This window comes from Aethina tumida, chromosome 5 (genome assembly GCF_024364675.1).
Source record: "Aethina tumida isolate Nest 87 chromosome 5, icAetTumi1.1, whole genome shotgun sequence".
Classification (NCBI taxonomy): Eukaryota; Metazoa; Arthropoda; class Insecta; order Coleoptera; family Nitidulidae; genus Aethina; species Aethina tumida.
The window spans coordinates 19945143-19960346 of record NC_065439.1 but is presented as its reverse complement, the minus strand read 5'-3'; the positions used below and the strand labels follow the sequence as shown (position 1 = coordinate 19960346).

General features: G+C 28.0%; 1 protein-coding gene across 4 annotated transcripts in view; it reads right to left on the bottom strand.

The window, feature by feature from the left end:
- Positions 1 to 15204, bottom strand: part of LOC109595475 (uncharacterized) — a 142262-nt gene that overhangs the window by 102096 nt on the left and 24962 nt on the right. For 3 of the 4 annotated variants that reach the window (XM_049968004.1, XM_049968008.1, XM_049968006.1), the window contains exon 1: positions 11108 to 11307. The exons of the other annotated variant lie outside the window; for it this stretch is intronic. The gene's annotated coding sequence lies outside the window, so the exon portion shown is untranslated. Of the gene's footprint in view, positions 1 to 11107; positions 11308 to 15204 lie in introns of those variants that run through there. 4 annotated transcript variants of the gene reach the window in all.

The following is a 15204-nucleotide window of genomic DNA, read 5'->3' as shown; positions in this document are numbered from 1 at the left end:
ATTTAACATTTTGAAGCTCTTTTTCAGTCTCTAATGCGACATTTGATCCTGCGTTGTGATGAAAAAGCAAAACATCTCTTCAAGAAGAATAACATGTAATAAAAACCAATTCTTTTTTTTCCTTAACAAAATTCATTTATTAAACAATCTTTTCTTCGCATTCCTTCTGAAGTTCATGTCTTCATTTCTGAAAACTCATTTATAATGATTTGTGCAAACAGGTCTCTCAAAAACTCATTAATAAGAAGAGGAAAAAGAAGGATAAGGTGTACTAAAACATCTAAAGTTTTTTTCTTTCATATTCTCAAAAATAACGTGGAGGAGGCACACAAACAGGAGAATAAGGAGACAAATAAGCAGAGAAATACTAAAACACCAATTATTTTCTTTCTTTAATGTTTTAAACTATTTTTGATAAATTCCTTAATGGATTTTTTATTGGCGATGTGATAAATAGCACAGTTAGAATGAGTAAATGTTTAATACAAAAATATTTATTAAAATATAAATAAAAATTTGCTTGTGGACGTAAATTACCTCTTCCAGTATCCAAAATTAACCTTCAACGCTTCGGTTAAAACCAAAATTACTGCACAGAATAACAATTAATATTAATTTTTATTAATATTATAATTTGTATGGCACATCTTCATTTGAAATTGTTCTATTCATGGTTATTTAACCTGAAGGTTACTGCAGGAAGGTTGATCATGTCAATTTTACATCCAGCAATAATAAGCTTACACAAAAGACAATCGAATATTGTTACTAATACCCACCAAGGACCATTTTCATGTTTATTATCATAATATAAATAAATTCAAAGCCGGTTTTAGCTGCAGAATCGTTTAAGATAAAGCGGATTTTAATAAAAACAATCGCAAACATCTGTAGATGCATCTCTCAAGGGGACTCATTTTAGATTTCTCGGAATAGACTCTTAAATCCTATTATAAATCAGCAATAAATGCATCATATGGATTCCTGACCTTTACAATATTTATGTCTCACCTCAGAAGCTTGGCACCGAAAACCACTGTTTACCTACGATGCGACCTATCTTCAGCTAATATTAGCAGTTTTGAATCACATCAAGCGTGAGTGTTTTTACCGGGTCGGTTGTATATTTAGAAATATATTTTTATTTTCGAACTTCCGCGGTTGCGGAAAAACGCACACACCTCTGCATCTGATGTTTGTTTTGGACGGACGGAAACGGTTTACGTCACTGGACCCTTCGACGAAAGTCGGAGGATGAATTGCGGCGTACACAGAAAGGGTTTAATGAAGAACGGATCCGATGTTGGCGTGGTACGAGACCGTTGTTCGGGTTCGTGCGTTTCGACGTGCCAAGGCCTCACCATTTAGGGAAGACCAGAAGGGCGACCACCAGCGGCCAGCAGCGTATTTTAGATTCGATGCATTCAGCTTGTACGCTGTGTTTGTACAAAGATCAAGGACATGTATTGTTGCTCGCCATAGGAAGCTTTTTGCCATTTTTTTCGCCAAAGCCGCGTGGACTTTTTTTTGCATGCGGTCTAGTGCCCGATAGATTTCTTTTGTCTGGCTCTTGGCGTCTTGTTGCGGTCACAGCAGTACGGATTTATTAAACTACATATCATGTAATGTGATATTGCTGCCTTACAACAAATTTAGACGTATTAAAGGGTAATTAATGTAATTTCGTGCAGGCTATAATTACAGATTTAAATTAACTTAACTATTCATCCTATAAAAGGATCTTAACGTTTTATAACATTTTAAATTAATTTGATAATACATTTTAGTATAATTTATTGCCTATATGCAATTTTAATGGATTTAACTTTCTTTAACTTATTCAATTCTTGTCAAATTAAATAAAAATATTATAATATTTTAAAGCTTAGAAACAGGAAATATTAATTTTAACAGAAATTTTAACTTTCATTTGAAACTGTTTGGAACATTCACTTGATAATATTTATATTCTTTAAATTTTTAAATGGCCAAATAGTGAGTTAGGAGTAAACTACTAATAAAATATATTACAAAATCACACTTTTCTAATGAAAGTATGCTTTCTGAATAGTTAAGCTAATCAAAGCATGAAATAGAATGTGAAAAGTATCTGAAAATTTAAGATACATTTTTCTAATGGAAGTATCAATCTGATTTACTAAGCTAATTAAATCCTAAAATAAATTATCTGAGAAATATTTGAAGATATTAGATTCTGGCCTTCCAATTAAAGAATTACTTCTATCAGCTGAACCAAATAAAACAGGGATTAAAATATGAAAAAATATCTCAGTTAACTGCTTAACAAAATTAAACATTACATTTTTCCAATGACCATATATCTTCAAATCAATTAAGCCAACTAAAATATGAAATAAAATTTGAAAATTATTTAAGAATATCACATAGTGGCTTAACTAAATTAAAAATCACACTTCTCTAATGAAAATATGTCTTTTGTTTAACTAATTATGGATTAAAGTATATGAGAATATCAGACAGTGGCATAAAAAAATTAAAAATTATTTCTCTCATTTCTGATAAAAATATGTATTCTGATTAGGTGACTTAAAATAAATAAATAAAATTTGAAAAATATCTGGGATATCAGATAGCGGCTTAACAAAATTAAAAATCACATTTTTCTGATAAAACTATGTCCTCTGATTAGCTAATCTAACTAAATCATGTAATAAAATTTGAATAATATCTGAGAATATCAGATAGTGGCAAAACAAAATTAAAATGACATTTTTCTGAAAATATTACGTCTTCTGATTGCCTAACAAAATCATGGAATAAAATATGACAAAAATCTGAGAATATCAGATAGTGACTTAAAAATATTGAAAATCACATTTGTCAGATAAAAATTCGTTTTCAAATTAACTAAAGTAACTAAACCATGGATTAAAATGTAAAAAATATCTTAGAATATTAGTTGTAGATTAACAAATTTAAAAATCATATTTTTTCGATGAAAATATGTTCTCTGATTAACTAATCTAACTAAATCATGTAATAAAATTTGAATAATATTTGAGAATATCAGATAGTGGCAAAACAAAATTAAAATGACATTTTTCTGAAAATATTACGTCTTCTGATTGCCTAACAAAATCATGGAATAAAATATGACAAAAATCTGAGAATATCAGATAGTGACTTGAAAATATTAAAAATCACATTTGTCAGATAAAAATTCGTTTTCAAATTAACTAAAGTAACTAAACCATGGATTAAAATGTAAAAAATATCTTAGAATATTAGTTAGTAGCTTAAGAAAATTAAAAATCACATTTTTTCGATGAAAATATGTCCTCTGATTAGCTATGCTAACTAAAACCTGGAATAAAACTAAGAATATTAGTTAGTGGCTTATCAAAATTGAACGTCACATTTTTTCATTGAAAATGTGTCTTCTCGTCAACTAGTGTGAAATGAGAATATTAGTTAGTGGCTTAACAAAATTAATATCACCTTTTTTAAGACATGGATTAAAATGTGAGTTATTTAACAAATTCAGAATATCTGTTGTGAGTATTGGTTTAAGATTTAAGAGGAAAGTTTAATTTATAAAATGTTAAAAATAACTGAGAATATCAGATTCTGGCTTATTGAAACTAAAAATACATTATAAGAATATATAATATGAAAAATATATGAGAACTGTGAGATATTTATGACATTTTGTTCCTTGGTTTACTTGATCAAAAGAAATAAATGAAAAAGAAAGATATTTGATGATATACTGTTTTTGATAAAAATGCACTAATATTTTGGTTAAAAATATGTTATAATAAAATTGTTTTAGTTTATGGTTTTAAAAACATGAAAAATCAGACGAACTTTAGTTTTAATCCTTTGTTTTTAATAAAATTTCTTTTTTATATTATAATTAAACTTAAAAATAAACGCGATTGTAGAAAAACAGTATGAACAAGGACAAAATTTTACATTATATATATTAATGGTAATTTTAATAATATACTATTAATAATCTTCTTCATGGTTTTATAAGCATTATGTTGGTAGATTCCTTTATTTTTTATATTTTTTCATTACACAACTTTAATATAATTTTACAAATGCCGTACTTGAAGGAACTTGCCTGTGAATAAATTATAATATTTCATTATTGCATTAGTCAAACGAGTAAAACTAAATTGAAATTATTTAAATTACCCTTCTTAATAAATTATTAACAGATATATGTCATTATAAAAGGATGCAGAATAATTTGCCTCGTTTACTACAGATTCCTTCCTAATAATCAATTCAGCATTAATTTTTTAAATTAATTCAATTAATTTAAGTAAATATATGCAGTCCTACTCTTCGACTTCGATTATGACACGATACCGCTTACCACACGTACATATATAAATTATTGTTATTATTATTATTATTACAAATGACATCATTATTTATATCTGTTATTATAAAAATTCTAAATTACAATCAAATGCAAATTAATTCCGTGGCTAATTAAGGAACAAGTTTGCCGAGTGAGTTAGTGATGTGGTTTACTTTTTGTCGACAACATGCAATTTTGCACAAAAGAATAATGGGCATTTGATTCCGGAGAGATTTATAGGACTAGTTTGTGACATTTCGTACTAAAAATATTTCCTGTTACAATAGCAATTATGAATATTCAACGCTGCAACTTGTTTCAAGTGCATAAAATCGTGAAATTGCACGAGTCATTTCATTATTATTTACACAAAACCATTAAAACACTAAGGAAAGGACAGAAAACGCATCAAAAAAAGGTAATGGATCGCTTGCTTCAGCACTCTAATATAGACCTAAGCTGAAAAGGCATTTCAAAGCTTTTTGCTGCCTCCGAGGTATTTATATTTAATTTTGTTTTCCACGGGAACTGGTTTTTCCCCCTTCTGTTCATTGTATTTCCTAGCCTTGGTCTTTCATCCACCGTCGGTCGGCAAATGAAGAAATCAACCGTTTCGCCTTCGCCCTCACTTTAATAAGCACATTTGCTGGAAATAATCTAGTGTCCATTAATATGCTATGTGCATTATTCGTTAATAATTGTTTGTGGCCGATTGACCGGCGGAACAGTTATATAATTTAATAAAAACTTTAATGGAATAGTAAAAGTTGTGGAAGGTCGTGTTTTTATGGTGGGTAATTTACTAAACAAGCTTCGTGTTACAAATGTATACTATTACAGTATCACGGGTGACTATTAGACGAATATGAGGTACTATTAAGTTACGCACTGGGAATTTGTTAAATAGGATAAGGTGAAATTAATCTAGGACTCATCAATTTGTCCATCAACCCCTACTTCAGGTTGTCAATGTCTAAAAAATTCAAATGGATTTTTAAAAAAAAGTTCTCTAATTACAAGGAAAAAAACATTTAAATCTTAGATCAATCCTTAAAAGGAGAATTGTATGAAATTTAAATAGAAGTCATTATTCCATGAACTGTTATTCTTAGCTTATTTAAGTAAGACATAAATTACGGAATATTGAAGAATCTGTATGGGGATTCATTATTATTATCTGAACCACAGAAAAAATGTTTATACAAAAAGACTAAATTTATCTAAGAATCAACAAATGGTCCACCAAAGAAAACTATAAATCCATTATTTTTTTTCTTCAAGTTGTCATTTTTTTAGAAAAAAATTCTTTAATACCAAGGAAAAAGAGAAGATTTAAATCCTCATCAATCTTTAAAAGCAGAATTGTATAAAATTTAAATAAATATATTACTCCTTGAACTGTTTTGAAAAGCAGTGTTCATTTGGAATATATCCTTGATGTTAAATAAAATAAGACAAAATTAATGTTGAAATCAACAATTTATCCACCAAACAGAACAATTATTCATCTCTTAAAGTTGTCAATGTCTAAAAAATTCTGCTGAACTGATGAGATTTTTCAGAAAAAAATTCTTTAATATCAAGGAAAAAAATATATTTAAATCTTAGATCAATCCTTAAAAGGACAATTATATGAAATTTAAATAAATGTCATTACTCCTTGAACTGTTCTTCTTAGTTTATTTAAGTACTTACATAAATTATAGATTATTGAAAAATCTGTATGGGGAATCATCATTATTCCCTGAACCACTGAATAATTTTTATACAATAAGACTAAATTTATCTAGGAATCAACAACTTGTCCACCAAAGATTACCATAAATCGATTATTTCTCTTCTTCAAGTCGTCATTTTTTTTAGAAAAAAATTCTTTAATACCAAGGAAAAAGAGAATATTTAAATCCTCATCAACCCTTAAAAGCAAAATTGTATAAAATTTAAATAGATATATTACTCCTTGAACTCTTCTGAAAAGCAGTGTTCATTTGAAATAAATCCTTGATGTTAAATAAAATAAGACAAAATAAATGTTGAAATCAACAATTTATCCACCACACTGAACAATTATTCCTCTCTTAAAGTTGTCAATGTCTAAAAAATTCTGCTGAACTGATGAGATTTTTCAGAAAAAAATTCTTTAATATCAAGGAAAAAAATATATTTAAATCTTAGATCAATCCTTAAAAGGACAATTGTTTGAAATTTAAATAGATGTCATTACTCCTTGAACTGTTCTTCTTAGTTTATTTAAGTACTTACACAAATTATAGAATATTGAGGAATCTGTATGGGGAATCATCATTATTCCCTGAACCACTGAAAAAATGTTTATACAATAAGACTAAATTTATCTAGGAATCAACAATTTGTCCACTAAAGAAAACCATAAGTCCATTATTTCTTATCTGCAAGTCTTCATTTTTCTTTTAGAAAAAAATTCTTTAATACCAAGGAAAAAAAGAAGATTTAAATCCTCATCAATCCTTAAAAGTAGAATTGTATAAAATTTAAATAAATATATTACTCCTTGAACTGTTCTGAAAAGCAGTGTTCATTTGGAATATATCCTTGACGTTAAATAAAATAAGACAAAGTTGATGTTAAATCAACAATTTATCCACCAAACAGAACAATTATTCCTCTCTTAGAGTTATCAATGTCTAAAAAATTCTGCTGAACTGATGAGATTTTTAAAAAAAAAATTTCTTTAATACCAATGAAAAAGAAAGATTTAGATCTTCATTAATCTGTAAGAGCAGAATTGTATTAAATTTAAGTTTTATTTTATTACTTTTTGAAGTGTTTTTATTAGTTTGTTACAATGAATTAATAAGTTATAGACAAATCAATAATAATCACACTTTTATGTTCATTTTAACAAACCGTTGATCAATATAAGATAGAGTAATTGTTTTGTTTATCTAATTAAGATTTAAAATAATAATATATTAAGCAAAATAAAGTGAAATTAATCTGTAAACCATAAATTTATCCATTAAAACATTGACATAAATCTACCATTCTTCTTCTCAAAGTTGTCAATGCCTAAAAATTCGGTTGAGTTGATGTGCTTCATAAAAAAAACTTATTATTCATCTGACCATTAATTTAAGACAGTAATTAAAGTCAATATTTGGAATAATATGGAGTTCGATCTTCGACGGAGCCTTGAAGCGGCTGGAAAAGGTCGCCACAATTTAATGAATTAAAACCTTTGTAAATCTTCATTAGCAAACGTTCGAAGCAATTTACCGATTTTGATTGAGGAGAAGGAGAGAGAGAAAAAAACACCGACAGAGAAATAATTTATAATGACGCAATTCCATCGGGTTTCTCTTGTTTTGGATGAAAATATTTATGGACTTCCTTTTTGGTACACAGTTAAAGGATACGTGATCGGTGTAATTTGTAATTTTTTTCCACGGTTTGTTTAATTGACAGAATGTTTAAGGAAGTGTTTCGTTACAAGTATAGCGTTACGTGTTGTCTGTGCCTAGAATTTATTATTTTTAAAACAAAATTAATCGCCTCTGTTGTGTTTAGTCATAGAAAACTGATTTCACATGAACCGCAATCCGCCCGACATTTTTCTGTCGTTTCAACGTTTTATTTATTTATTTTTTTGAAAAAATAAACGGCAATAAAATGCGGCCAATAAAAATGCTACGGTCCGCAGGAAAAAACGACAACAAAGACCGGCATTTAGGTATGTTTAATAGTTTAATTTAACACAGCAGGAATCTGCGTTAATTAAAGAAAAGAAGTTTAATTAAATCATTAAATTTTATTTCCACACTAGACTCCGCCTGAGCACTAATTGAACATTTAGAAAAACTGGCGGATATTAAAAATAACTTAGTCACTTTTCAGCCGTGGCCTTTTGTCTTCCGTCCATTTCGACGTGGCTTTGTACCGAAAATTTCTGGGAAAAACGAAATTAACAAGACATGTGTGCAAAAATTTCTACGTTTAGAAAGTAAACACTTGTGAAGTGAAACCGATACATGTACCGGCGAGGTAAACAAAACGAATTATTAAAACAAACACACCTCTATTAAGTTTTGTATAGAAAATCGTGGATTTTTTGGAAACCGACTGGATCCCAGAACGGAATTAATACTTCCTCGGTCAAGCTCCATAACCGCATTACCTGTCCACTTCCTAAACGCAAAGTGAAACCGTATTTAACTATGAATGAACAGGATTTTTGTTTAGAAAAGAGGAATGCACCAGTATTTATTTACGTGTGTGTACGAGGAAACATTTAGTTAATTAATGGGCATGTGTCTCACATAGAGAAATTTTATTACAATTTTAGCTTTTATGGTAAACATAAAATTATTTAATTTATTCGCAGCACAAAATTAATTTGCATTGACAACTAATTATCTTTATGTGCTCAATTAAAAAACTTCGTTTAGTCTATAAAATGCTACAGTATCTGTTATATTTCATATTACATTTTCCACATCATGATTTTAACATAATTATGCAAATTTCTATTCACAGATATTAAATAGCATTGTTTTTACAGAATAATCTATTGTAGACATGTATTATACAATTTAATAAAGTTTCATTATTTATATATAATTTTTCTGGATTTATTTAAAAAAATAGATTAAAAATTAATTTATTTTTTTAAATTATAATTGAATGTAAAATATAAATATAATTTTAAAATTAATTAAGCGTTTTTACTTTTTTTTCTTAATACTGTAAAAATTTAAATTAAATATATATTCCTTATAAAAAATATTAAACTCTAAAAAATTGCATATTATTAACAGTAACAGTAAAATTGACTAAATTTGTTTATTTTTTAAATTAAAATATGTACATTGTGTCAAATGTTAAATATTTTTTGATTTTTTAGTTAAATGTACAACAAAAAATATTAAAATTATTATATAAATTACACGTGTACAAAAATCAGAATATTAAAAAATAATAAAAAATTTAATGAAAAATTTGAAAATAACAAATAATCAAGATAAAATAACCGTTTTTACAAATATTTCTTCTGTGAGTACTTTATTTTTGTCTTTTTCCATACAAAATTCTTAATACAAATTGAAATTCATACAATAAATATAAAAATTATAATGAAATAAAACTTATTTATTCTTTGTTAATTATTATTATTTTTTTTTTTTCATAAATTCAATTATGTATATATTTATTAAATATTTTGAAATATCTGAACTAAATTAAAAGTTTATTTAAAGTTTATTTATTAAATATTTTGTGTTTAATAATTTTAAACTGAAATATTTAAAATTTTAAAATATATTAATTTTTAAGTTAAATATATATAAGAATTTATTAAATTTAAATAAAATAAACACAAAAATAAAGTATGTATATAAGAAATTATTATAAAATAAACATAAACGTTCAAAAATCAAAAGTTTAAATAATTATAAAAAATTGAATGAAAATTTTTAAAATAATAAATAAATAATCTGCAAAAAGCAATTTTAAAATAAATTCATCCTTTTTACTTTATTTGTCGATGTCAATGTTTAAAAACATTCATATTCATATTTTACAATATGAAATAATAATTTAAAATTTTAAACTGAAATATTTAAAATTTTAAAATATATTAATTTTTAAGTTAAATATATAAGAGAATTTATTAAATTTAAATAAAATAAACACAAAAATAAAATATGTATATAAGAAATTATTATAAAATAAACATAAACGTTCAAAAATCAAAAGTTTAAATAATTATAAAAAATTGAATGAAAATTTTTAAAATAATAAATAAATAATCTGCAAAAAGTAATTTTAAAATAAATTCATCCTTTTTACTTTAATTGTCGATATCAATGTTTAAAAATATTCATATTCATATTTTACAATATGAAATAATAATTTAATAATAAAAAATACTATTATAAAACAATATAAAATGTATTAAATAATTTTGAACTGAAATATTAAAAATATATACATATATATACATATATATATATATATATATATATATATATATATATATATATATATATATATAATATAGATATATATATATATATATCTATATTAATTTATTTATTTAATATATTTTTTTAAATATTTAAAATTTCGGAGAAAAATTAACAATTAAATAATTGTAAAATATCAAAAGGCTTAAAAATATTTTTTTAGTTAAATAAGCATAAAAAAAATATATTAAATTTAATATAGAATAAATAAAAAAATTAAAATATGAAAAACAATAAAAAATCGAATTGTAAAATAATATAAACAATGTAAAAAATATATAAAAATGAAATTTTTAGACGTATTTACTAATTTACACAATATAAAAAACATGTGAATTTAAAATTTAAAAATAAATTGAATTATTTATTATAATTTTAATAAACAAAAAAAAATAAAGAAACAAAATATTTTTAAAAAATCTAATTGTAAACAATGTAAATAATTAACAATTTTTTTTAAATAAATTCAATGTTTTTATTCTTTGTTTCAATACTGTAAAAAATTCATTTACATTTTTTAACAAAACTTGGAGATATTGAACAAACATTAACAGATAATTGTAAAATATCAAAAGTGTAAGAGAAAAATATTAAATTTATTATAAAAAATATATCTAAAAATATATAAAAATATATTTAAAATACTACAATTATTATTAACAGAACATATATAAAAAAAAAATAATATAAAAATATTTATTATACCAAAATTTGAAAATATGTCTTTTGGTAATTTACACCTGGAACTTACCCAATAACTGAAAACACAACAGGCCAAATCACTGGCTCGTCGGTGATGTTATCCAGGCGTCGGTGAGCGTCGAAATCCAAAATCGTACCGTCCGGTCTCCCGTTCCACGAAAAACCACCGGCCAGGTACGACCGCTACTCGCACTCACAACAAATCAATCAGCCCGTACGCCGTGCAGTACGACGAACGCAGTCAACGCGCGCGTCCAGTCAAACGCCAAATGCGAGGTCCCGGTGATGCCGGGCCGGCGACTCCGCCGCGGAGATGGTCCCCACTTTTCCTTCCTTCCGCAGAGGTCAGTAACTCGACGGCGCGGCCGACCAGGCCCTGACCTTACCGACACGGCGCGCCGCCGCTAGCGCCTCCAATTAATCCCGGGATCGGTCCCGGCCCTGTTTCCATTCCCTATCACGATGTTAACGTTGCAGATTAGGTATCTGGCCGTACCGGCTTTCACGACATCGACGAAGATGAGATGTTCTTTGAATCGAGGCAAAAATCGATCGTCAACCCATCAGATTACGGCGCAATCTAAATGACTATCTCGAAGGTTGGACTCATCGCAACCCTGACCTGATCTTAGATCATCACCATATTTGCACGGGGACTGATGGCGGAAATTTTAACGCGTGTTACAGATGATTTGTGTCTCATGTCCTACAGACAATTATCCTTTGTTTCTTGCCTTCTTCAAAAATGGTAAAGTCATATTATGACTTATTTTATGATACTAATTAATAATATGACTTGGGATTATGATTATTATCTGTCTCCCTTTAATGTATGAGAAAATTTGACTATTAAATGGGGATAAAAAACATTTATGAATCGAAAATTTACTTTAATTGTACATATGGGCATTTAATAAATTATTAAGGATCCCATGTTTTCCGGAATGAAAAATGAAAATTTGTACTTTTCACATATTGTTGCCAATGGAGTAACAATCAAACTTTATGTATGTATGTATACATTTAAAATACATTTAAAATGGTTGCATTTGTGAAACACAAAAGCAAACTATTAAGTCCCCATTGCCCAACCAACATCTTCTCCAAGACGTTAGGTGTAGTATACATACTTTTCGAAAATTTACGATAGTGTAAGTGACCAGGATAGTAATAGGTTCTTTCAGAATATTTCAAAGAAAGAAAGAAGGAATATGAGAAAGTAAGATTATATTATACACACCAGTATATTGTTATCTGTATTTTTGTATGTTCATTGTATCTATAAAGTTGAAATTTGTTATCTAGTGTGATCATTTCAATATTTCCCAATTAAGTGTAAAACTTACATACAATAGCAGGATGTGACAAAAACCAACGTCGTCCTTACATTGAAAATGTCCCAATAAATGTTTTTAACTAAAAAATTAAATGTCAATTAAAGAATAGAAAAAAACATAAAAGAAAGGTATAAATACCTCATTACTCATCATTTTCTTTCATATTCTTTCCGGATTACTTTCGGGAAATTTATAGTTATGAGTGACCATCACAGTAAGACGTTGTACCATCATGTTGGACCAGTATGAGAGATGCCCAAGAGGCTGCTTTCAAAAGCTAGTCTAAACTAGCTAGTGTAATAAAAAAGTTGCTATTTAATTGCTTTTGCTGAACCCACAATATTTTGTTATACGTATTTTGTATGTTCAATGTATCTATAATGAATTTTTGTGTGATCAGTAGATTTCCCAATAAGGGGAAAACATACATCAATAACAGGATGTGACAAAAACCATCGTCGTCCTTACATTGAAAATGTCCCAATAAATGTTTTTAATTACAAAATTAAATGTCAATTAAAGAATAGAAAGAAAGGAAGAAGCTTAAAACGCCTTTAACATGATTGAAAAAAATATTTTGGAAAACATAAAGGAAAGGTATAAAGACCTCGTTACCCAACATTTTCTTTAAGACATATGTCATTGAAAATTCATATCTGGATTACTTTCGGGAAATTTATAGAGTTATGAGTGACCATCACAGTAAGACGTTTTACCATCATGTTGGACCAGTATGAGAGATGCCCAAGAGGCTGCTTTCAAAAGCTAGTTTAAACTAGCTAATGTAATCAAAAAGGTGCTATTTAATTGCTTTTGCTGAACCAACAATATTTTGTTACACGTATTTTGTACGGTAGCCTTAAAGAAATATATATACATACAGTATATATATATAAACATAACGATGTTACGAAAAACGTAAAAATTTACTAAAAACGTAAAAAACTACTAAAATCTCAAAAATTTATTAAAAACGTGAGAAATTACTAAAAACGTAGTGACCTAATTCCATACGATCATTTTCCATACGATGAAAATCCGTACGATCAAAATCCATATGATCATTTTCCATACGATCAAAATCCATATGAACATATTCCATACGATTAAAATTCATACGATCATTTTCCATACGATTAAAATACATACGATCATTTTCCATACGATCAAAATATATATGATCATTTTCTATGCGATCAATTTCCATACAATTAAAATTTATAGGATATAATCCATGCGATTAAATTCATACTGATTAAATTACATAGTTTCACCTTAACTTTATGCATTTTTATTTTTTTATTAATACTAATTTTCTGAAAAATCAATAAAAAAGTAAAAATAACTAATTCTAATTCTTCCTGGATTCCAAAAAAATTACTAAAAACGTAAGAAATAACTAAAAGACATAATCATTTTATTAAAAGAATAATTCTTTTAATTTAAATTAATTCTATGATTAACCAGCTGTACCCGTGACTTCGTCCGGGAGGCGGGAAATTTATAGAGTTTATGAGGGATGCTTTCAAAAGCTAGTCTAAACTATCTAGTGTAATCAAAAAGGTGCTTTATACATATTTTGTATGTTCAATGTATCTATAAAGAATTTTTGTGGGATCAGTAGATTTCCCAGCATGAGCAAAAAATACATCAATAACAGGATGTGATAAAAACCTGCGTCGTCCTTGCATTGAAAATGGCCCAATAAACGGTATCGTAAAGTAAATCCCTCGCAAAATGCTTTATTTAATTAGCGATCGGGACGGTGGTTGCATCGGATTGATAAGTTGATTGGCAATTATCCGGTGAAAATTTCATATTTGCACTCGCGCGGCGTTCGAGATAATTGGCGAAATTATCTCCCAAGGTGTCAAGCGATGATTAACAGGGTCAATAATAATCCCCTTTCAAGATTTAATATTAACTTTTAATTTGTTGACAGGATACGTGAAATACGTGAGCTGAATGACATCGGCCAGATCGAGTTCTCAAACAGGATTCGATTGCTTATTTTACAAAATACTCCTCAGGTTTGAAAACGAAGACATTCCACTACGAGAATGTTAAATTGGACTTTCTGGGTTCCTTTCGTTTCATCATCAAAACTAATTGTGCTGGTTAATTTGGCGGGATGACGGCATTTGCTGAGACGTTCAACAAATCGATTCGAACACGGCTTCGCTGAAAAACCAAACACGGGACAATTGACTGTGGAAGGTCATGGATGGTTCGTTGAATTCGTGAAATTAGTCGCAACACGAAGATTAAGCCGGGAATCTTCGATAATTACTTCCTTGTTGTCGAGAGACCAGCTCGGCACCGACGAATAGAATACTCCCTTATATGTCGAAACAGTTATTTTAGGGGTTTTGTTAGCGTAATTGTGTTTTGTAATTGGCCTTTCAATGATCAAGGCTACGTTTTTTCAGCCTTTCGACAATGATTCCTGCATTGTTGTGGCGGAACAGCAATAATCAGTAATTACTATTCGATAATTCGCAAGACGGCCAGCACCAAATTTGGAATGTACGTGCACACATGAACATGGTTAAATGTGTTCGGTTATATCATGCCACCACTAATTGCGTATCGTGTTTACTATAATAGTACAAAAAATCCATTGCCACAGCATCAAGAAAACCACCATTTTGGAAAGCCGGTAACTCCGAAGACTGGATAAGTTTATTGGATCAACATGCAACGTTGAACGCTTCAAATTCGGTTTTAGTTGGCTGGTTTCGTTGAACGGACATCTGCGATTTTAAAATTTCATCCGCAAACGATTCTGTCATTCTGAAGCATTTAGCCA